This window comes from Eucyclogobius newberryi, unplaced genomic scaffold (genome assembly GCF_026437365.1).
Source record: "Eucyclogobius newberryi isolate DKJ021-1_F unplaced genomic scaffold, fEucNew1.0.hap1 SCAF_17, whole genome shotgun sequence".
Classification (NCBI taxonomy): Eukaryota; Metazoa; Chordata; class Actinopteri; order Gobiiformes; family Gobiidae; genus Eucyclogobius; species Eucyclogobius newberryi.
In genome coordinates, this window is record NW_027315801.1 from 26,014,301 (window position 1) to 26,020,137 (window position 5,837).

General features: G+C 36.2%; 1 long non-coding RNA gene across 1 annotated transcript; it reads right to left on the reverse strand.

Moving 5' to 3' along the window:
• On the reverse strand, positions 1-1,513 carry LOC140362459 (uncharacterized). Its single transcript, XR_011927095.1, has 3 exons — positions 1,467-1,513; positions 578-695; positions 1-343 (listed from the first exon to the last, which is right to left on the reverse strand). It is a non-coding gene; the product is annotated as an uncharacterized lncRNA (long non-coding RNA).
• Between the last annotated feature and the right edge of the window lie 4,324 nt (positions 1,514-5,837).

Consider the following 5,837-nt stretch of genomic DNA (forward strand, 5'->3'; position numbering starts at 1 on the left):
ATAAGATATTCCTTTATTGTCCACATATGGGGAAATTTCGTTGTTGCAACACAGTAGATACAGAGGAAAAGGACAGAAAACTTATAGGAAGTTTAAAAAACACTTAATAGATCGATCTTAATAGAAGAACTCTTATAAACAAAAACTCCTATAGATAGAACCTCTCATTTCTTAAAAAGGAATGGAGGGGGAAAATAGAGATAAAAATAAAATAAAAACAGCTAGCATAAGACAAGATAATACTAATAATAATGGTAAAATAAACACTCTTTTTACATCAGTTATATGCACATGAATGTGACATTATTGCGTTTAAACTCCTCCGTTCAGCTCCATCGTTTGACTGAGGGACAAACAGAACATGTCACAGCTTTAGATTATACAAGGTCATAGAACATACACTTCACATGTTTGTCCTGAAGCCGTTTTACAGGCACATGTGACACAGCAGTGTCTCTTTTGAAGAACAATTATCATTTAGTTTTTTTGGTCATAACAAAACAGACATTTTATAAATTCAAAGTACTAATTCTACACTGTTTACTTTTAGTCGAGGCACAAGTTAATATTAAAATACCTTTTGCTTTGGAGTCGTCAGGAGTTTACTTGAGATGACTCTGTGTCTGCAGTGATCAGGTCTGTAGTGACCTGTAGAGCTCTGGACAGCACAGACAGACCAAACTCACTGGTCAGCACTAAAGATGAGAAAGATACTCATTAGAACATTGATATATTATGCACATTTAACAGAGAAAAGCTGGAATATGTTATTGACAGATTTACATTTCGCTCTGTAACACAAAAGTTCCTCTTTTCACATTAATTTTTAAAGCTAGAACCAAAAGTCATTTACTTTTGCATAAGTTTAAACCTTAGAAGTTAGAACATAACTGACATGTTTGCTAAATCTCTACATATTCCATGGAAGTAAATCCATGACATTCCTATAGAAAACAAGCGTGTGCTTTGCTGTTTAAACACAGCGCTTTGCTGTTTAAACACAGCGCTTTGCTGTTTAAACACAGCACACTTCATTATTAAATGGGTAATAAAACCTTAAATGTAGTCTCAGCCCCTGTAAGTACAGCACTGTCACTTTTACATACGTTTACATGTATATGTGTAAGATATGACCCATTTCAGCAGGTTATATTTGAATTATTGGTAGTTTTTTATAGCACATAATACAAACTTTATTTCCCTTCTTTCTCTAGTTTTCCTTGATCTGTGCTTAACCTTTTGTCTCTTAGAACATTTAGTAGGAGAAATAATTAGTTATTTATTTGCAGAAGCACGAGCCATCACGACGTGTTGTTGCATCTTTGTGTAGCTAAACTTTAGCTTACGTTAGCTCGTGTTAGCTCGTGTTAACTCGTGTTAACTCGTGTTAACTGTGTAATTGTTGTTTTACACTTCAAATGGAACGATGTGTGAAACGTGAGGAATGACATACAAACACAACTTACGTGTATCGTGGTCTCGTCACTTTCTTCTGCTTGTGTTTAGTTTCCGTCACGTGTTCTTCTGAGGCTCGTTCATGAGGGTTACGTGCGCGCTCGGTGCGCGTACACCGTTCACCGGAAGGTTAAAAATGTATTTTTTAAGTATTTTATAAACAGTTAAAGAGTGAAATTCCTTCTATTTTATTTTTAGACTAAAAACAATTTAGCATGTTTGGTAATTTTAGAGGCCGAACTCCTGAAATGGTCCGACCAATAGGCTGCATTCTGCGAAGTGGCCACTACTCAATTTGGAGCCAGAGGCAGAGGGGGCGTACTCTATCCAGATATTATAATAGATCCATGCATATGAACCATCTCGGACTCTGAGGACCTCAGGGACCGGCCTCCTGCTGGTGCCCAGAGTCAGGACTAAACATGGGGAATCTGCGTTTCAGTTTTATGCAGCTAAAATCTGGAACAGTCTTCCTGAAGATGTGAGACAGGCTTCTACTCTGACAATGTTCAAATCTAAGCTAAAAACTGTTTTGTTTAGCTGTGCATATGACTGAAAGGATTTTTCTTTATCTAATTAGTTAATTTTATTGTATTTCTGTTTCTGTAATTTCTTTGTGATTTTGATGCATTTTTCCTGCTGTGTGAAGCACTTTGAATTGCCTTGTGTATGAAATGTACAAATAAACTTGCCTTGCCTTCATCAAATATCAGATCAGCAAATATCAGTTATTGGCCACAGCAGCAAGGAAGGCAAATATTACATGTTGGTATTGACTCTAACAAACCCTAACTGCTACAACTACTACAACTACTACTACTACAACTACTACAACTACTACAATTACTACAACTACTACAACTGCTACAACTACTACAACTGCTACAACTACTACAACTACTACAACTGCTACAACTACTACAACTACTACAACTACTTCTACAACTACTACAACTGCTACAACTACTACAACTACTACAACTACTACAACTACTACTGCAACTACTACAACTGCTACAACTGCTACAACTACTACAACTGCTACAACTACTACAACTGCTACAACTGCTACAACTACTACAACTACTACAACTACTACTGCAACTACTACTGCAACTACTACAACTACTACAACTACTACTGCAACTACTACTGCAACTACTACAACTACTACTGCAACTACTACTGCAACTACTACTGCAACTACTACAACTACTACAACCACTACAACTACAACAACTACTGCAACTACTACTACAACTACTACAAAAATTGTTCATAGTTGTGTTTGAATGTTTGTTTGTTTTTTAATCTCATGTTCTGATTAATATATCTAAAACTATATCAATCACCTGTCGCTACATCCCTCTTTAGCTTTATAGGCTATAGATGCCAGTTTGCATGGAGAAATGCCTGGGGGCCAAACAGATGGAAATAAATCAACAAATGCAATGTTTATTAACTGTCAATAAGACATGTATTTATTATTATATATCATTTATTATTTAGATAATTATACAAACAGCCTCTTCGGTGCTTTAGCATGTTGATGAGCACATGTGATCTAGTGCTTCCTGTTCATTTCAGGGAAAAACTCAGACGCAATTAGCACAACAGTCACCATTAGCAGTCCTCCTCCGGCACAAGAGAGCATTAGGACAAAAGACAACCACAAAGCCAAATAATGTCATCTGTGAATGTGCAGAAATGCTGAGTGAATTATTACATGTCCGTCCACGAGTTCATAACTTATTAGGATGATAACAACCAATTAACAATCAAATATGAACAAATACCTCAATCATGACTAGACTTGTACAAACTACTTTGGGTTTGGTAGACTCAAATGTGACTATAAATGCATCATTTAAATAGCTAAATAATAAATGGCACATATTTAGGAATGAAACCATGATGTTCTTCCCAAAGAAAACACACACAAAAACCTAGAGGACTGTCCACATACACCTGTTCAAAATGCTTATGGTTTAATGAAGCGAGCTGTGGATATATTGACCATTTTCGGCTTGTGTCCACTGTTGATATTGACTTCCTTATGAAAGCAATTGTGCCAAGGCCGAAGCTTTGTCTCCTACAATAATCACAGTTCTTATCTCTGCTGAAGGTTTGGTACATCTGCATCACTCGCCCCTTTAACTACACACAAAAGAGAAGAACAGAACAGAACAACACCCTCTAATTTACTGTGGAGCTCAATTACAAAATGGGTCCTGCAGGGGCATTGTGGGAAACCATATGTTAACATGAAACAAAGCAACACATACAGCACAATACATACAATACATGCATAACCGCTCACAGTTTGAGAGTGGAAGAAAACATAACACATTATTGCAGTATAAACACTAAAATCCCAAATAATACGTTTTTTTATGTAGGTAGAACGTATCAATCAAGGAACTTTTTTGTGAAATGCATAAATACCTTCACCTGCAACTGTATCAAACTGCTGTTTTAGTTACGTGACATGAGTTTGGTTGCAGTTTAAATGTCACTCAACAATATATACACTGCTGTAATACAGTAGTTTTAAATAAATAGATTTATTATGTGCCAATAAATAAATTTAATAGAACTGAAGACAATTACCAGCGTGATATAAGGCCAGTACTACAGACCACCCACACAGAGCTGTCACCTAACACTTCAGTCAACAAACTCCCTGCTGTCCACTCAGATCAAATGTTTGAGAACGGCTCCAAAAACACAAAGAAGAGGTGCTCAACTCAAATCTATGCTCTGGTTTGTCTCACAAGGAAGTAACCGCATCGGAAGCATAACATGTTCAATATAATTAAAAGAAGACTCTTGAGACCCACTGGAACTAAATATTCAGACTTATTTGTAGGTTACAATAACTCATGTGGCATGCCCCATTTGAAACGTTATCTTACATAAGTATAGAATACATTATACCTGTAAGGACAAGGACAGCCTTATAAGCAGCTAAAGACTGGAAGTACTACTTTTGTGCTTCTGGCTGAATTCAGTGAAATGAACTCATGCTTTCTTCAGCTGTGGAGAGACGTGCTTGTGTTGGAGACATCTAAAGAGCTCTGAACACCACTGAACGAGACAGTCACTTCATTTAGCAGATGGAGGTTAAGGGCCCATTAAGTGGGTAATGAGATGTGATTTAAGGTAGACTCTCTTATGTAGTGTTATACAAACTATTCACTTTTACTTCTGGGAATACTTAAAGCTCAAATGAACCATAAATTCCACTTTAAGGTCAAATAAAGTTATTGGCTACAGTCCAAGTAAAAAGAGCTCCCTTGGCTTTTGATTCTTATCCCTGCTTTATCACATTGTCCCATGCAGTGTCTCAGTAATACATTATTTGTGGAAGCTGTCTTCAGTTTACACTAAACAAGTTATGACTTAATCTCTCTATTTCATCTTTAAATAAAGTGTAATTGGGCCTGATAAAACATCATTCTTTTCACTTGCCCATTGCTCTGATTCCACTCAGCCATGATAAAGAGACAACTCTTCACCTCAGTGGTCATAATGTTATGGCTATAACTTGATAAAACCCCACATAGAGTTGAGTGGCGTGGCCTTTCCTTCATCTCTTCCTCAGATATCAGCACTTCCTTGCTTCTGTTTCATCATGTGGGATCATCAGCAGCACTCTCGCTGTCTCTCACCCTCACAGCTGGCCCTCATCCAGATGGGATCGACCCAACCTTAAATCTAATTTCAGCCATTCTCTGAAGGGCTTTTAGTTTTACAGCGTTGCACTGAGCAAAGCAAACACCGTTCTCAGAGGTGGCTAGTACTCATTTACATTCACTTTTGGCAGAAATTGTCATTTTCTAAGTAGTTTTAAGACAATATATCTGTACTTCTGCTTAAGTAATAATTATGATTAGTAATTAGTATTCTTATTGTGACAAAAGCTTTTTGTTCAGAATATTAAATTATTTGAATATCAGATTTTGTGTTTTTGTCCTAAAAAAAAAAAAATCAGAACCTGTCCGTTATTTCTTATTTATTTGTTTCTGTGTATAAGTGTATAAAAAGTAAATAAAATGAATTTAATTGTATTCTCTTGAATTTAATGTTTTGACTATCCTATTACACACATTCTTAAATCATAAAACACTGTACTCAGCAGTAGTTTCTCCAAATAACGCTTTACTCTTACTCGAGTTGGTCACTACTTTTTTTGTTACTTGAGTAATACTGATTAACCTTACTCTCATACTTGAGTTCACATTTTGGCTACTTTTCCCACCTATGACTCTTCTTTCAGGTGGACGCTCTATGGATCACACAAATAATCACAATACAAGAAGTATCATTTCAAAATACTCAAAATAGTAAGAGATTAATACCACGATTGCTAAAACCTCACA